Consider the following 19,074-nt stretch of genomic DNA (forward strand, 5'->3'; position numbering starts at 1 on the left):
CAAACTGGAACCCTAAGTTTGTGGTCATCTGAGACGCAAAAGTCTTGAGACCATCTCTAGAAAACAAGTAGAGATGAGTGAACAATCCACGACCCATGGCTGAAAATACTCTTAGCCTAGGAGGGGTTACTAAAACGAAACAAAAAAAAACCCTTGGTGAGGTTTTGAATCTCTTCAAGGTGAATCCCCTGAGGGGACCAGGCTTTGGATACCCATTCACATAGTGTGCTTTTAGATGGAGTACGACCCACAAAATACCCAATAAAGGTTTGGGTTTCTAGCCATTGACAAGTAGATTCAAAAGTAGAAATATTCAGAACCAAGTCGGGAGAGGAATTACTTCGTGAAATATCTTAGGTACAAATTTGCGCGGGCATTTGTTTGGTGGGGCCATTTTGGCATGCAACAACAACTCCAACACCAACAGCAACTGTTGGGTCGGAGAGGCCGGAGGCCATTATATTCTAAAATATATTCCCGCACTAAATGCATAATGACATATAGTAAAGTAGAAAGGGCTTAGACGCAAACCATACAAACCCTAGCAGAGCTCAACGCAGACTCACCCGAGAGGTAAAACTTTAATTTTCAATTTTAGCAAAATAGTAAAATGAAATCATCTCCTACTTGAGTAGAACACTTAATGTTTAAAAATAAATACAACTACATATTACTAAATATTTTGAGAAATTTCTTTTTTCTCTTTTAACATTAATTTTTCTATTTTTCTATCAAATTGAATCTTGGGACCTTTTTAAAAACATGTGATTGCAAATCATGAAGATCAAAGATCAAATTTTGAGAAAAATCCACGATGTTTTCAATTTTTTGAAAATTGGTCAATTGTAGAGTTTGTAAGTTTAGATGAAAAGATAGCCGCGTCCATAAAAATGTCCCGGGTGAGACGCTTGCCTTTGAAGTAATTGCGAATTCTAAGGTGAGACTTAAGAGTGATTGCGAATTCTACCTTTGGTTTTATGGCTGAAGTTGGCTCAGTTCCTGTGGTAGAGAAACGCCATGGATAGGTAAGTTACTAATTTACCTTCAAATCCTACTCATTTTTCTCATCGGCGTCGTTGAAATCATGACACAATTTGTGCAGATTCTTGAGGTAAATCACTTGTCATAGTTTCAATGAGTTGTTTTTGCAATCAGTACACGGCTGTATTATTTTGTGTGTTTTATTTTATTCTAAAAGCTTATGTTGTTAACTGGTAAATAATGGCATTGGCTCGTGGTCTTATCTATGGCTTTTTTCGCGTATGATGTTATTGTAATACCCAGTGTGAGCGTCCTATTTATTTCTTCACGCAGAGATAGTTTGGACTGTGAATAGAATTTACTTTTTATTTTCTAGGCAAATTAGTACCGAGGGGTAGCTAGCATTGCCAAAAAAGAAATAAAAGAAAAATAGCACATTAGGTTTCGGCATTTGACAGCCCTAGTCATTGGAGTGGAATAAGGTTCTTACTCCAGATGCAATTTCTTGCATCCGTTCAATCTGAGTACTAGCAAGCAGATATAATTTATGACCTTTAAAGAAGCAGTATGTATCCATGTTATTCCTTTTGATGCAAATCCTGAAAAGTGTGACCGAGGGTTCTTTTGGGAATCCGCAACAAGGCCACTGTTAGGCTGTTCGTCCAGGGTGGAGATGGCCGATGTTACCTCTTGTCTGAGACGTGGATCACTAGCTTATCGACCATCCGGAAAGCTAAAATGGCATCTCCTTTAGTTCGCACTACGTGTAGAGAAAGTCCCCCTGCAGAGATGCGTCGTGCATGTGTGCTCTGTTCAGATTGTCCCCCGAATGATTGTTTTAATGCTAATTGCCTTTTCTGTGATAGCAAAAGGAATGATTAAAATCTGCTTCAGTTGAGCCTCAATACTGGCCTGTTGGCCTATTCACAGGTGCAAAGGCAACTTGGTAAATGAAGTTGCACCAATTGTCCTTCGATTCTCCTCCAAACTGTTTCTTTTGTAATAATGGCAGCGAGGCAATTCCAACTACTAATGCAGTTCGAAAGTTTTTTCCTTTCTGATTTCTGTGCCTTGGTTTGATAGATAATTAATAGCTGTATTTGCTTCTCTAAAGATATTTGAGCATGCAAAAGAATTTAGTTGATTAGATATTTGTAAGTCTGATTGATCCACACAAAGGTCTTCCAACCAAGGGCCTTGTGCTTGAGAATGCCTCTAATTATAAATAGAGAGTTTCTCTCAATGCTTATTAGTCAATTTTTCTTTGAGACACTGCTTGAGTCTTTCTACAAGTACAGAGAATTCGGCATCAGTGTTAGTACCATTCTAGAGCTTGATGGAACAAGTCCACATTTCTTTTTAATTGTCTAAATTTTATGAATCTCACACTGGATGTCTTGAGCTTTCCTTTGGACGCCACATCAGAGTTCAGGTTAATTTGCCTTTTGGAGGGGCAACACATTTGGTGTTCTCCTTTCCTTTATGTTGCTGAGGCATCTAACACAATTAAGGGGGGCTTTTAGTAATGGCTAGTTGGAACACACACAGTTATCTTAGGCTAAGTGAGATTTTTTCCTTTACTTTTGAGTTTTGATATTCATATATGCCAATTCCTATTTTGTTGATTAATATTTCTATGGAAGATGTCTTTCCTTTGAATATTTTTGGCATTATGTTCTTTTCACAGATGCTAAATGATCATAGTAGGTACTTCATACCACATACCTACCATAGGGAATCTTTGTGCATTTTGGGCTGTAGGGCCAAAACTATAGAAGCCTTAGTCACACCCATTCAGAACACTCTTGAGCTATGGTGCATTGTAATAGTATACGATCCAACATTTGTTCATGCTTTTTGTAGATGGGGCATTACAATGAGCCCAAGAATCCAAGTTTTAGCAAGCTGTGTTCAATTAAATTGTGAAGATGATGTAATGCAGACCACACAAAGGCACTGACCTTGGGGAGAACATTCATGGCCATCTATGCATTTGTTTTTTTTGGGACTGAATTTCATAGCCTATTTTGACCAAGTACCTAGTAGACTTCACACTGCACCAAACTAATTTGTCTTCTTTATTCATTATTTTTGTCTTCATTTGAGCAAGTTCTTTGCTTAGAATGTCTTTGGCCTAGGAAAAAGTACTCTCAATGTTTCTCCAAGAGATGTTTGCATTGTCATTATTACTGTGAAGATGGTGTAATTACTTACTTTGTTACCATATCACCTGACAATGTAATTAATGTAATTATTTAATTTGGGGGTATCACCTATAAAGGAATACACACATTCCAATATTTGTGTCAAAATGAGACAAATTTGCTATTATTGATCTTCCTTAGTAAGCGATCAATAATTAGACGCTTGTACTTAATCACGAAATTCCACAAATGAGAACCATGTGGGGGGTTTGCAGTTGTAAACACATGATACTTATTTAGCAAAATCTCTCACTACATGCTGTTGGGGTTCTCATGCATTCTCTAGATGAGCTTCATCCCAAGTGCTTGATTTTGGTGTTGGTTATCTTATATACCAATACAACCCTATTATTTTTTGAGTTTGATTGTGCCCCAAGCAATTAGTGAAATTTGTTTTAGTTCAATGGGGCCATCTAACATAAATATTCTTTGATCAACATTATTTCCTTCTTGGTATTAGCTGGGAATTTCAAACACACGAGCATGTAAATTGGATGGTTGTAAGGACAACCTTTATCATTGTGATCTTGACGGCTAATGTTGGTATTGGCCCCTTTAGGTATTGCCTTTTTTCTTGCATTTGCCTTAAGCCTTAGTCCATAAGTGGTTCTTTGGTGCTCCTTGGAACAATGGTATACTGAGGTAAGTGTAACAAAGGCAATGCTAAAACCCAAGAAAATTATGATCCTCAGTTGGGCATGTTTTTTGATATTAAAGAAAAAATCTTGGAATTGTCCTTGTTGATCAACCTGGCTAGAGAACTGAACACATGTATCTAATATGTCTTTGACTGTGGAACCTTCATCTAGTGCTGAAAAGCCATAGATCAATGGGTCATCAACAAACAAACAATGGGAAATGATCCAAGTTTAATTTTTGACACAGATACCTTTCCAATGACCCATTTCAACTTGTCTTTTGATTGCTTGACATAATGCTTCAACCATAATGAAAAATAAAGATGGTAACAAGGGATTGCCTCGTTTGATCCCTTGAGCAACCTTGAAATTGTAGGAAGATTGGAAACCGCCATAGAGAATCTAGGGGAAGATATGCATGCAAATGTCCATTCGAGCCATTTTTGATCAAAGCCCTTTTTTGCATGACTTTAGCAAGAAATGCTAACTTACTTTGTCATAAGCTTTTGCTTGTATCTAATTTTATCTATCATTTGTTTTTTATTTCATTTTTCCTTTATGGAAAGGATGACGTTATGAGCAATGATAATTCCTATTGTGATATTCCTTTATGTGAGCAATGATAATTCCATCCACAATATCTGTTTCCAAAATGAATCTGCTTTGTTCTTGAGAGATAATGGACGAACACAAGGTCTTTATAATTAATTTTCCATTATTTGAGATCAATTTTATATACAATATTACATCAATCATTTGATTAGAAAGAGATTGGTAAGTCTACTTTTTGGGGATCAAAATAAAGGTGATTACTTCATATAGGATCAACTAAATCATAGTCACATGTCCAAAGAAGCTGATTGCTTCCCTTCAAGTTTCTTCAAGTGATGATATAATTATACTTTTTGAATGCATAAGGCAAGGGACTTCCCTTCAAGTTTCTTCAAGTGATGATATAAGTATACCATTTGAACATATAAGACAAGGGATTTCATTGGTCCTCATTTGCTTTTCATGATATTTTGGAAATATTTCACGTTTTGGTCCCTTTCATCAATATGCGATTCACTTGATTTCATTTCCTAGAAGGTCTACTCTTTCACAAGTATTTCACTATTTCAGCCATCGACACTTTTTCTTTGATATACTTGTTTTCAGACATTCCTTTTGCTATTACTTATTTGTTCCATATTTTGACGTCTTCAATGCACTCTTCTCTAAAAATGTCTTTGAATGCATTCTTGTTAGTTGTTCCTATCTTTCAAATTTTCTTTCAAGGGTTGCAACTTTTTGCTAAATCAAAGCATTGTAGAGCCTCTCGTCTCTATTAGATCATTTCACTATCTTCTTAATATCTCTTTCAACATTGGACTTCATTAACATGTTCTTTCAGATTTGAATTGGCATTTGACTAGGGGTGGTTATTCGCATAAAGGTACAATATGAGATTCAAAACATATAGTGGAATCAACCCAATTTTTAGATTTTAGGAAATGATACAACCACTTTATGATGTTTGTAAACTTTGATCTTCTATTAATGCCAGTGAATTGGCCGGGCAACGTGAAAAAATTTAGTTAAGAAATTAAGTTTGAAAATTACTCTTGGGTTTGTGAGATTTTGTCTTGGTTGCCTTATTTTCCTATTTGGTGCATTATTGTATTGAAATCACCACTAACTAGGGGTCTTTTGCCTACAATGACATAAAACTCATGTTTGAATTTACTCATACTTATCTTTTACCTCTTGACAAACCGAGATCATAAACATTGAATATGATAGAAGTTTAGATCAAAAGCTCCATTGTGTACCTTTGTCAATTGCTATCAAGGAGAAGACAATAGGGGGTCAACATGGATACAACTTAGCTTCTAAGTTGAGTGATATTACCCAATGCTCCATCCGCCTCAATGAACTAACCGTTTCAACCCTTGCAATGTTAGATGAAATACACTTGCTTCCACAAATTTTAGTTTAATTTCTTGTAGTAGAACAAGGTCAACTTAGGAGTTCTAAGATGGCGCTTGGTCGAACACCACTTGTTAAGGGCTTTAAGGTCTTTGATCTTCCATTTTAGGGTCCTCATTTACCTCCAATGGAGGAGATCCCTCCCTTGGATCTTAGAAGAAAGCTTTGGTAAATGTTTGATCGCCATGGAGTGCTTCTTTCTCTCTTTTGTATTTGTTTATTCTGCAACCTCACTTAGAATACTAGATTGAGGCCAATTTTAAGTAGCATAGATGCAGATTGGCTGATTATTCTAGGCTCAACACCATCAACCTCATCAGTCATGTTTTCATCTTCCAACTCTAGGTTGTCATTACCATTTTAGGCACTAGCTTTTCTTTCTCAACATATGAAATTATGGCCGTTTATGGGAAGTTGAAATTGAGGTATTTTGTGTTTGCTAGATTACACTAGGCACTTTACTTGTATCTTTTGGGATCCATTGTTTTTTAATCAGTTGGGGGAAATGACAACAAGAACTTTTGAAATGATCTCAACTTTTGCATTTTAAGTAGAAAACTTTGGAGTTTTCTTTACAATTATTTTGGATTCATGTGTCAACAATAGTGAGCCATTTGATGGAGGTTGGAACTTCTTTAGCTATAATTAGCTTAATTCATTTGTATTAAGACAACATATCATGAAGACATAGTTTTGGTTTGAAGACATAGAAAATTGTCTAAGTATCACAGAGTTTAACTATAAGCACAGACACCTTTTTGGTTTGTGAAGTTCGTAGACAACGAATTGGCCTGTGCGCACTTAAGGGAAGCAAGAATAGGTTAAGGTGATACTGCATGCAAGAGCGTGAGTCATCATGGTCAGTGTGGACGAAGTCATTAATGTTTTATCAATTGCAGTACTGTATACGTATAACAGGACAGAGTTAAGCAAAGTGGTATTTTAAGTTGAGGAATTGTTTAGCAAAACAATTACTTAACCAATCAAGGACAATATCCTAGATGTTAACCCTAAGTGAGCAAAGTATAGTTTTGTATTTTGGGACATGTGTGAAGACATGAAGGCTGTAAGGACAAATTAACTTGGTATAAAGGACAAAGTTTTGGATGTGAAGTTGTGTAATGCTTTTGTGATTGTTATGCTATTATTTTGTGATGCGAACTTGATGTAAGAGTAGAGAAAGATCAAAGTATGTGAAGATATGTACAATGAGCTTCAAAGAACAAATTAGATATAGAAGATATCAACATTGTCAAAAGGTTTATGTATCTATTCCTTTTGTGTATAGAATATCATTGTAATTGCATGTTTGGGCAGTGGGCTCATCTTGCATACATTTTGTATTGTATTATAACAACTCCTAACGGTGTTGAGGCTTCTAACAAGGTCTAGTCCTCTAACAAGGACTGAGACACTATACGGATGTAATAGACTCCTAACAGGATCAATATCTTTCACAAGATACTTTTGATTATTGGATCTTTTTGTGGGTATCATCCCCACCGAGGTTTTCCCTTGGCCAGGGTTTCCCTAGCTGACAAATAATGGATTTATGAGTTGCATTGTGTTATTGCTATGTTTACTTTTCAGTATACTCACATGTGCATGTTATAAGATTGTTAATGATATTCCCCCCCCTGCCTTCCCCACCCCTCTCTTAGTATTTCCTATTTCTAAAAATACCAATGTCTTTAGCCAATTTGGTGACCTAAAGGGCAGCCATCGCCTCAACAAGGCAGTTAGTTTGAGTTCCCAAGGGAAGTTCCACCAAAATTATTCCTTTTGTTTCCACACATAGGCCCTCTTATTTCTGTTGAAAGGCGAGTCTTTCAACTTTAAAATTATGTATCATGTGATCTATTTCCAATCCCCCATCGATCTTATCTTGAGCCTGATAAAGTTTGGACAGAAATTAGGATGCTCGCAAGATTAAGAATCCTGACCAAGGGGTGGATTCTGCCCAAAGATTAATTCAATATAATTTTCTTGAATTCAAATGATTATTTTGTTTCCAGCTGTCCCCTTGCAAATTTTTTCAATGATTGCTGGTTAAAGTCCGTCAATTTTAATCTGTATTTGAGATGTTTTTGAGGTCAAATTTATCTGATTTTTACTCTGATATGAATCACAATTTCATCCTTGTTCATCAACACGTCACCACTATTTTGTTTTAGATCTCATCTTTATTATTCTTGGGCGATTTGGAGTCTAGCTTATGGTTCAAACATCACCAAATTCATGGTGGGATTCATAGGCAAGTTAGGATCTTACTAGCATTTTGGGGCAGAATTTCACCCTTTCTCGAGATTAAGAATCCCAAGAGGTGGTTGGGTTCCGATCCCCTCTTAGGATTTTCCTTTGACATTCACATTTGCAAATCTTCATGTTTTGTTCTAATCTCCCAACAATTTGATTCCTTGCTTTGTTTTAGCCCGATTTACGAAGTATTTGAAATTGAAAATTTTCATTTTTGGGGCCTTAGACTCGTTCTCAACTCATCTATCCGACATCCTGGTCCATGAAATTGATTTACACCTCCCTCTTTCTTATGAAATTGAGGGGCAGAATCGATATACAAATCAGAATTTTGTGAAATGCAGGGTGTTTGATACATGATGGGATTAAGAATCCCAAGAGGCCCTAGGGTGGATGCCACCCCTCCCTTGGGATTACTCCTTTTCCTTTCCACATTTACAAGTCTACGGGCTCGACATAAACTTCAACTGCATCATTCCTTCCTTGATTTCAATCTGACCTTGTCATGGATTTAAACCCCTTGTTTTGCTTTTGAAACACCAATTCAACTTATGCTCACATTACCCTTTTTGATTGATCTAGACGAGGAGGCAGAAATCCCATGGGAGTCAGGACTGGAATCCTGACTAGGGGGATTCCGCTCCTATGTCAGGAATTCATCCATTTCAAGTTAGCTTCATCCCTTGTTAATTCACCTCTTACCAACTTTATTTATCAATCCAATCATGATTTTCAGGGATAACTTCATGCTTAGTTCAATCTACTCTGAATTTTGGTGGATTGAAAGCTAATTTCATTAATGCCTTGCTTCCAAAATCTATCCTTTTCTCAAGTTCTAATTGGTTTTCACCTTCTCCTTTGAATCTGTTCATCATACATCGTCTAGAGTTGAAATCTTGTCTTAACCAGTCCTATACTTGGGCAGAAGTCGTGGGGTCCTCAGAATTTTGCCAAGAAGGGTGGAAATTTGATTCTCTCAAGATCGAGAATTGTGAGAGGTGGTTGAATCCTGACATCCTCTCGGGATTACTTTACTTTTGCAATTCAATTCTCAAAATCATCATTTTGCACTCTTCACTCTCTTCATCATTTCGAATCTAAAACTCACCTAAACTAGGGGTGGAGTGTTAGGTTTAGAAAGGGGAATTAAGTTGTGATTTTCAATTCTTATTTTTTTTTTCCTTCAAAGAGAGATTGATGCATGCTATTTTTTTCCTTTCTTATGCCGATAAGCAAGGACTTGCTTTTTGAATATTTGATTAGTTGGTTAAAACATTTTTTGGGTCTTCTCTTATTGTCTCGTTTGGGATTCAATGCCTTTTTGTTTTCTAATTTACAAAAGGTTAGCTTTTATTTTTGGTTTGTAAATTTCCTTTGGGGGGGCTATGTTGGACTTAAATTCTGACCAAATTTTGATCCTTGGTTTGCTTAGTATTTGAGCTCATGGCTCTCCTGCTGACTTGTGCACAATGCCCTATGCAACCCTTGTTTTTATAACTGCAAATAATATAATCCAGAACAAAAATAAAAATTGCGAAGTAGTGATTGCTTAGGACAAGTAAACTTAGCCTTAGAAAGCTAAGTTACCATATTCGCTCCAGAAAGCTGAAAGTCAATATTCGATTTGCCCAAATTTGTAGTCAGTTTGCATTCGTGTCAAATTTGTTATTTTCTTGGTAAATTCCTTGCAAATTCATAATTTCGAACCCTGGTCGACTTTGTGGGAATTTAGATTGAATTTGGTTTGGATCAAATGAGCCTGGGCAGAATTTCAACGACTTTAGAGCAAATTTGGGAAACGACAACGTTTTTGTTGACTTTTTAACGGTTCAATAAAGGGCTTTTTTGTTTCGTTCGACCTAAAATGACGTTGTTTTGGGCTTTTATGCAGCGGCAGATCTAAAAAGATGTCGTATTCTAAGTTATTAGCGTAGTGGTGTATGAATTTATTTGCTGTAGCATATGTTTACATATATATTAAAAAAATAAAAAAAATAAAAATCTTGTACAAACAAACCCAAAATGAACCCGAACCCAGCCCAGATTTTTCTGAGTGAATTTCGAAACCTGCAACTTAGTTAGAAAGCGATGGTGTGTTGAGAGTTTGCAGCAACATTGTATAAGTTAATTTGTTTATTGTATTTGTTGGATAAGTTAATTTCTTTTATTGTATTTGCAAAATACAAGTGTTGTTATTGACCTGCACATAAAATTGTTGCATGCACTCTTCATGGGAGCACAAGGCTTAACTCTTTTTTTAAACGGATCTTGATACAGAGATGGGGTATAATATTTTCTTAGAATTTAATGAATTTATTTTATATTTGTTAATGTCTCGTACTTGATACATTTTAAACACAATTAAGAGGTTAATCTTATTCTTCAAAGTCAGTACCAATAGCTATGAATTGAAAAAATGTGCTCTTTTAAAATGGTCCATTTTGAGAAGGAAAAAAGAACCATAAATTATAATAGATTACTCCTGAAAACTTAGAAAATGATTGAAGTTGTCGATCTTGTAATGACCCGTACCAATAGGCCCACTGGATTGATCAAATGGTGGAGACTGAATGCCAAAGATGATATGGTGAAAGCGCAACTCCACTGGAAACTCCAAATCAGCAATTAAGCACCAATGAAAGGACTGAAATATCTTTCCCACAGTTGCAATAATTCAGGTGGTCTTTCACACCCTCAAAATTGCATACCAATTGAGAGTTTTTGTTCTCAATGGCCAATTGTGACTATTTGCAGAAAGCCTAGGCTCCACAACGCACATAAGCAAAAATCAATAATAAATCTCGATGATAGGCAGTGAGCCCTCAATGCCTATTTATTTATTTTTTTCTTGATAGGTCGGCCTCCTTTTTATTTATTCATTGCTTCTTCCAGCAACCTCTAGAAGATTGATTTATTTAATGATTTTATAAAATATCACTTTATTGAGTTAATTAAATATAAAGTTATCTTGTAATATATTTTTTATTGATAACTTTATAAATAATTTAACTCCTCCAAAAAACAAGGACATTATAGGTCCACCCCTCCTAAAATTGCTTGGCCTCAAGCAATCTTAATGCTGGATGCTGCAAGATCACTTCTCCCTCCCAAGTAGCATCTTCAACAGGTAAATCTTTCCACTTAACCAGATACTCTGTGATTACTCTCCTGGGAAGCTGCTTCTCTCTACTATCCGGAATGGATTCTGGCACTAAGATCAGTTTCCCCTCATCATCTAAGGGAGGTAATACAACAGAAGGCATCACATTCTGACCCAATGTCTTTTTGAGGTGTGATACATGAAACACATTGTGCACTGTACTGTTTGTGGGAAGCTCCAACTCATAAGCCACCTCACCAACTCGTTTGATGATCCTAAATGGTCCATAATAGCGTGGCTTGAGTTTCTCTATACCACTCTTCTTGAGAGTGGACTGCTTATATGGCTGCAACATGAGGTAAACCATATCATTTACCTCAAAACTATGCTCAGTCCTCTTCTTGTCTGCATACTGCTTTTGTTGGTTCCTTTGTAAACTAAATTAAATGGTGGCTGGGTAACCCTATCAGACTGGCAGGAAACCGCTCTGATACCATTGTAATGACTTGTACCAATAGGCCCACTGGATTGATCAAATGGTGGAGATTGAATGCTGAAGATGATATGGTGAAAGTGCAACTCCACTGGAAACTCCAAATCAACAATTAAGCACCAATGAAAGAACTGAAATATCCTTCCCACAGCTGCAATAATTTAGGTGATCTTTCACACCCTCAAAATTGCGTACCAATTGAGAGTTTTCGTTCTCAATGGCCAATTGTGACTATTTGTAGAAACCCTAGGCTCCACAATGCACATAAGCAAAAATCAATAATAAATCTCGATGATAGGCAATGAGCCCTCAATGCCTATTTATTTATTTTTTTCTCGATAGGTCGGCCTCTTTTTTATTTATTCATCGCTTCTTCCAGCAATCTCTAGAAGATTGATTTATTTAATGATTTTATAAAACATCACTTTATTGAGTTAATTAAATATAAAGTTATCTTGTAATATATTTTTATTGATAACTTTATAAATAATTTAACTCCTCCAAAAAACGGGGACATTACAGATCTTGATTTAAAGATGATGCAATTATTGCCTTTGCCTCCTTGAAAAAAGAACCATAATTATAATAGATTGTTGCCTTTGTTGCCTTCACCACTTACAAAAATTCCTTTGGTATGTTCTAATGCCCCTTCTTTGGATATTCCTGATTTCCCTAAGGCCCCGTTTGGCTGCAAGAATTGTTGAATGCTTCATTCATCTATGTTGGAATAAGCTCTCTTTTGGTATTCATGCATTCTTAAAATAAGTTGTGGAATATCATTTGGACCTATTTGGTTGACTTGGAAGAGGAGTTGAAATATGCATATTCTATGTTTGGTTGCAAGAATTGAAATAGGAATTGGAATAAGTTTTATTTTAAAATTTTAATAATTAAATTAATATTTTTAGTTTGGTAATATTTTAAATTATCAAGATTTCTTATTTATAAAAGCTTATTTTTTATTAATTTTTTTAAAAAGTCAAATTATTTTAATTAGCCTTTATTTTTTTTTTAAAATTGATTTTATAAGTGAAAGATATACCACAACCTTTGAAATTCATCAAAATTCAAAGGACATTGTATTGTATATTATAAATTTAATTCTAAATTAAACAAATTATTTTAATCAGTATAAGATCAAAACTAAATTCATTTTACTTTTAAATATATTAAAGAAAATAAATAATACAAAATAAGTCGAGATCATTAATATGATATTTAAATGATCTTTCAACATAGTTTTAATTATAAGACTAAACACAAGATTTATTTGTAAAGATAATTTTATGAAAGTTTAGAAAAGATATCAATTCTGATATTAGTGTTTCTTGTCTTCAAAAAATAAATACATATTAAACGTTAAATAATGTTGACCTAGTTTATGTATTATGATGAACGGCAAAAATAGTCCAAAAATGCATTTGAGTGGCAAAATACAATCAAACGACAAAGTCATCGACCCAACAACCCATCAAATTGAGTTTATTAAAAACTGGAATAAGAATAAGCTATGCATATTCTATTTTTTTTTTAGGAATTCCGCTATGCTCATTTTGGGGTCAAATTAGGATAGGCGAATTCTAATTCCAATTTCGTATGTTGCAAACAAACGTCAAATTGACGAATGCGGGTATTTAAATTTTCCTATTTCAGTCCAATTCCTGCAACCAAATGGGGCCTAAATGACATGTCTCTTGTTTGAAATAAGATTTAATAATAAAGAATAATAAAATTAAATACAAAAGAGAAAATAAAACTTTCAAAAAATATCAAATTATAAATTTGAATTATAGCGCAATTAAATATAATTTAATGAATGGTGAAAAGTTGTAATGTTTGCAAACATGGGATATAAAAGGTAGAAGAGAACTATATTTGAAAAGGGGGACAAAGGAAGAAAGGGAGAAGGGAAGGAGTGATTCAAGGAGCCGGGGGGTGATTATGAAGGGCTGTGACTCTCCTAAAGGGCATAAATGATGAAGGGTCGTGACTTCCAAAGTGTGGTAATTGTGAAAGGTCGTAACCATTGCAGAGTGCAGCCATGATTAAGAGGTGTGACTCCCTATAATGTCCCCTTTTGGGGCATTAGGATTTTTAAAGTTAAATTCATAAAATATTACATTTGACTTATGAGAGCTTACAACAAATTTATAAATTGGGCCCCTTTAATATTATAAAGGGGGTTAAAAGGTGACAAAGAAGGAAAAAGATGAAAGGAGAGCAAGGAAGCTCGAGAATCACATGTTGGGTCCTTAAATGAGGGATGAGGAGTTCATTTTGGTTATGCGTGGTTATTGGATTTCAGATCAGTTTTCTCACGGAGAAACTTGGAAGCAAACTGCTTTCATTTTTAGAACCAGCTTTGAGGACAGAAACCCTCTAGCCGAATAACAGTTGACGAAAACCCATTGTTCATGGGAGAGTTAATTTTAGGTGTCTCACTTGTGCTTACACTTATCTTTATTTTTCTATTTGACTGTCTTTGTTGTATTTAAGATTGGAAAACATTGTTATTTTTATTTTATTGTTGGTTTTTATAATACAATAGCAAATCTGAAGTTGTTTTGAATTAAGTATTTAACGAGCATTTACTGGTTCATTGCTGGTCTATTCTGCTGGTTTTATTTGCAAAGGATATATTTTGTTTTCTGATTTTTTTTGTAATCAAATTTGGGGAAATATCAATTCAGGATACCACAGTGCTATCAGAGCCTCGAACCTGCCATCCTGTTGGGTATTATCAGAGAGTTCCTCATAATTTTTTTACAGAGAAATAAGGAATTTGCAGGTTCTGAAAGATTATTTTGGCTTGGAAGTTACCTGTTTAAAGAAGAATAGTTTTTTCAGTACAAGCAAAGAGGTATAATTATTTTGATTATTCTTGAAATTACTCTATATCTGAGACTGTTATTAGAAGATGACAACTAATGAACCTCTCAATATTGGGCAATTAAAATGTGAATATGAATTCATAGTTTTGAAGCTTCTTTTCCTAAAAAAAGATCTTCTTCCCCACTTACTCAGGAATGCTTCACGTCTTTATAGACCTCTGGTTCATTGCAGAGGTTGGGGAAGTTGCTTCTTGAGAAGCCACAACCTTTCCTAAGGTTTTTCTAGATTAATTTAATAAATAACATGTTTAATAATTAGAAAATAGGTAGTTTACCTGTAGGTAAAACCGTTTAACCTACCCCTTTTCCCAAATGCTCACACTAATAACACAATATCATACTTCAATAAATTAGACTTAACTATATCAGGTTTTATTTTATTTTACCAACATAAGTCATAATAATTTATTCAAATATACTTTAATGAGAAGGTCCCGAGTCCCTCTCCCCTTCCCATCACGATATATCAAGAGATGGAGAATTGATAGGAGTAGGTAATTGGGTTTTTATTTCTATTTTATTTTGTCATCTTTTATTATTTTTGTTTTACTTTTTATTAATCCACATCTTTCCAAACATATTTTACTCTTCACTTTATTTATACATTCAGTTATAAAACTCACAATTACATACATAAATCCAGCACATTACTATACACACACATCTATGTATATATACAGGCATGGATATACATGTGCACCCCTATATGCATACTTATGTATATATTATTACAAGCAGGAATAGAGAAATTTACAAGCAACATCCTTAAGAAGCTGACTCACAAGACGCAAGCAACATAAACCAAACCTCAAACATCAAATTGAAAGACCAAACAAGTGAAACGATAACCAATCCATCCATTCAAATCACTACAACTTTTAGAACATGAATGTTAGGACATAAGGGTTTCCCTGTGTGAACTCAAAAACCATCTCTGAATCAACAACTTAATTGAGGATTTTAATGCACTCTCAAACATGTGCAGCCAGGTGGAGTCAATGCTTGGTACTTGCATGTCCCTGTATCACCAAACAATGACAACAACACATATACATAGTAACTGGCAAGAAAGGAGGAGTGCGACAATGTGTAGATTTCCCACAGGAGTGACTATGACTGCCTCCCCTCATTTGGTAGACATGCCACACATAATATATATGACATGATGGGTTAGTAGGGTTAGATCATATAATAATCAAATAGATGCAATAATTAAAGAAATTTATCATTATCAACATGAAGATAAACATATACATCTATATATGACATGATGGGTTAGTAGGGTTAGATCATATAATAATCGAATAGATGCAATAACTAAAGAAATTGATCATTATCAACATGAAGATAAACATATTCATTGAATGATTTATTTCTTCCAAAATAAAAAAAAATGGTATAATCTAGCTGATATTCATTTCGTCAGTAATAAATTATAATCAAATCACAGGATTCTATATCTAACAAATATACTCATCCCAATCTAAACACAATAGATAGCATCATCAAGATAGATTTTACAAGAAGACCATCATGCAGACAAGGGATCATCACAGATCATGAGAAATATATTGCCAAGTAATATTCAGGATCCTAATAAGAAGACATATTATCAAACACATTCTCATCGTATCACATCCACTTGGTTAAGGTATCTTACAAGTATACACATACCACGGTCAAACTGAAACATTTAGAACCAGTCACTTTAATGAAAACGTACCTTCAAACAACCCTAGTGTTTAATTACATCCCGTAGTACTTCAATCACATGTTAGGGTTAGACAGGCACTACAATTGAGGAGATTGTATACAATGAATCAAATGATCTGTTTTGGTCAGTTACCGCAGACAACTAGAAGTATCACCAAACAATGTAATAGAAATTTATGCCAACATAATAAGCTCCCAAATACCATTCTGCAATGTTTAAAGATATGCTTCCATCTTATCCTTCCAATAGGAAAAAATCGTGCCATCAAACACCGCTGCTTGGATGTGTAATGTCTGTGCCATCTCGGATATACATCAAGCAATCAAGCTTCTATCAGAGGAACTTGGCTTCGATACCGAATGATAAAAACTCTTTGGATGTTGCGGGGATGGCAATGAATCAACATAGAAACAAGAACTCTAATAGCTAACTCCAGTAATAATCACAAAAAACAGTAAGCAAGTAGAGAACATAACCAACCAAAAAAGAACTCCAAGATTTAAATGTAGGAGACTCAAAACTGGGAAAAACCACAGTGAGTATTTGTCCACAAAGATAATTCACTCAATTATATATTTTGATTATAAAAGATTAGATGCTCACTTCTCTGGAATGCCAATTAGAGGCTCTTTGTCAATACAACAACGAATTTGAATAATGAAGAAGGCTTACTGTATTACAATACAAATAGGAGCTCACTGCTCTGGACTTGCATACATAGACTCACCGCCAATGTAGCAAGATACAAAATAAACTCAAGTGTTCAAGACTTATTGTTCTAAAGTACTTATTCTTGTTTGAAGTAGATATATATATTTTCTCTTGCTAATGCAACTGATCTGCATAATACTGTCCACACTAGCAACAAACTTATTACTGCCTTTTCTTCTCTGCCACTATCACTAGACTCTGCTTCGTTGATTGCTGAGCTGGTTTGCACCCTTCACTTGCTTTACCTTTTTGCTTGCATTTTGCCAAAGCATCAACAATCTTTATAGATTGCTGGAGATTATATTAAGGTGGGCCAAACCAGAAGGATATTATAAATGAATTCCTTGTCGTCCAAGACATGAGCAAAATGCAAAAACATGATTAATGTCAATAGCATCCAAACCATGGACCAAAATGATAAATGATAGACATTAAATGTATAGGTCCCTTATAGCATTAACCCATTTGGATAAGATATAAGCATTAAGTATGAGACCTGTTGATGTGTGTTTTATGACCCACCAAATAGTAGAACAAAATACCAAAATGTCTTCTCCTCTCTTGAATAATATCTTGTGTATGCTAAAAGATTGAAAGAAGATCATACGGCGACTCCAAAGTTCCTTCAATGTCAGGTCTTGATTGTGGATAATCTTGGTGGTTGATGTGATTTGTTGATGATCATAAGGGGCCTTACGTATGTTTACTTGATTCATTTCAAGCCATACTGGATGTGGGAGCTATCTAAAGTTTTTGCAATGAAGTACTTTTTTGGGTTCTCACAAAATATGGGGAAATGAAATGGGATAGGTTTAGAGATCCTAATCTATTCCTAAGGGAAGTAATGACAATAGATGGTACTCTGGTGGAAAAATTCCTTAATTTACCAAGCTTTGCTTCACCAAGTTATACTACAACTACACGTGAGTTGGTGCAATCTTCTAGGGTTATGTGAAAGATTTTTATACCACCACATACACCATCATAAAGAACAATGTATATGAATGATAGAAGTTAAACATATGCATGAAAGGGGTTCAAGCTAACTTTGCACAACGATTTAGAATCACTACAACGTCAAAGGTATGAACCAAAGGAATTCATCAATACATCATCGTCTACTCTATAACAATCACAACGCTTTAACTAAACTAAACTTAATCTAAGTGAGGGAATTCAAGAGAACAAGCAAGCACCAAGACACATCAAGTATTCATCAAGTTTCAATGAAGATTCTATTATCTTAGTAGCTTATAGCAACAATCTCAGAAAATCCTCCCTTTACAAATGAGAAGTGAGGCCTTTATATAGGTCCTCGATTACGACAAGACCCGGATGATCACAATAACCGATGGCCTAGATCATGCTACAATAGCCCTAATTAGAGTTAGGGCAGAGAAAAGGAATCTACATTAATGAAATAAGGAATCCACTACTATAGTGGCTAATAAATGCTCACTATACATGCACATTCAGGAAGGGAGTGAGGTGCAATAAATGACCACTAAGGACACCCACTAAGCATTTAATGCATTTATCTTTGATCTCTCGGCTTGAAGGCATGGAATCAATCCAACACCATTTCCAACTCTTCTCTACTGATGCTTGGTGCCGACTCTTGCTTGAGTTCCAAAACTGCAATTGCTCTTTTTGCCTTTCCCCAACTTTCCTCCCAATTTGGTAGCAAGTCTTGAGTGGTGTGCATGGTATTCAAGAAGATGGAAAAGTTCTCAAAATCATCTCTTTCAAAAACATTCAACTAAAAGAACTCCAACTTGACTTTCAAATTATCCATTGTCATTTCATCCTCTACCTATCTCTGTGATAGCAAGGATGCAACTGTATTGGACACCCCTTGCCTGATGGTGTCAACCACCCTTTTCCATCGAGCAGATTCCTTGGTGAAGCTCTCAGACATTTCCTTAGTTGTTATGACTGCACTGTACCATCGAAGGAAATCATAGACATCTCCTTCGCTGATAACTCGACCATCGATCAATGCTTGCTTTGGGGTCTCCATCAGATTCTGAATATTGGAAATCATTTCATCTTGATAGTTATGCTCATCTTCCCATGATTCCTCCATGCACTAGATCTTGAAGGGTATAACTAATGCCC

The 19,074-nt window shown here is 35.2% G+C and overlaps 1 protein-coding gene across 2 annotated transcripts in view; it reads left to right on the plus strand.

Annotated features, from left to right (window-relative positions):
• Positions 1 to 893: 893 nt before the first annotated feature.
• Positions 894 to 19,074, plus strand: part of FOLB1 (Dihydroneopterin aldolase) — a 34,858-nt gene continuing 16,677 nt past the window's right edge. The window contains exon 1 of one of the 2 annotated variants that reach the window (XM_089822466.1): positions 894 to 1,025. The gene's annotated coding sequence lies outside the window, so the exon portion shown is untranslated. Of the gene's footprint in view, positions 1,112 to 19,074 lie in introns of both variants that reach the window. The other variant, XM_089822465.1, reaches the window with a different exon arrangement.

Source organism: Cupressus sempervirens, chromosome 3 (genome assembly GCF_028749045.1).
Source record: "Cupressus sempervirens isolate cs-2001-9-10 chromosome 3, ASM2874904v1, whole genome shotgun sequence".
Lineage (NCBI taxonomy): Eukaryota > Viridiplantae > Streptophyta > Pinopsida > Cupressales > Cupressaceae > Cupressus > Cupressus sempervirens.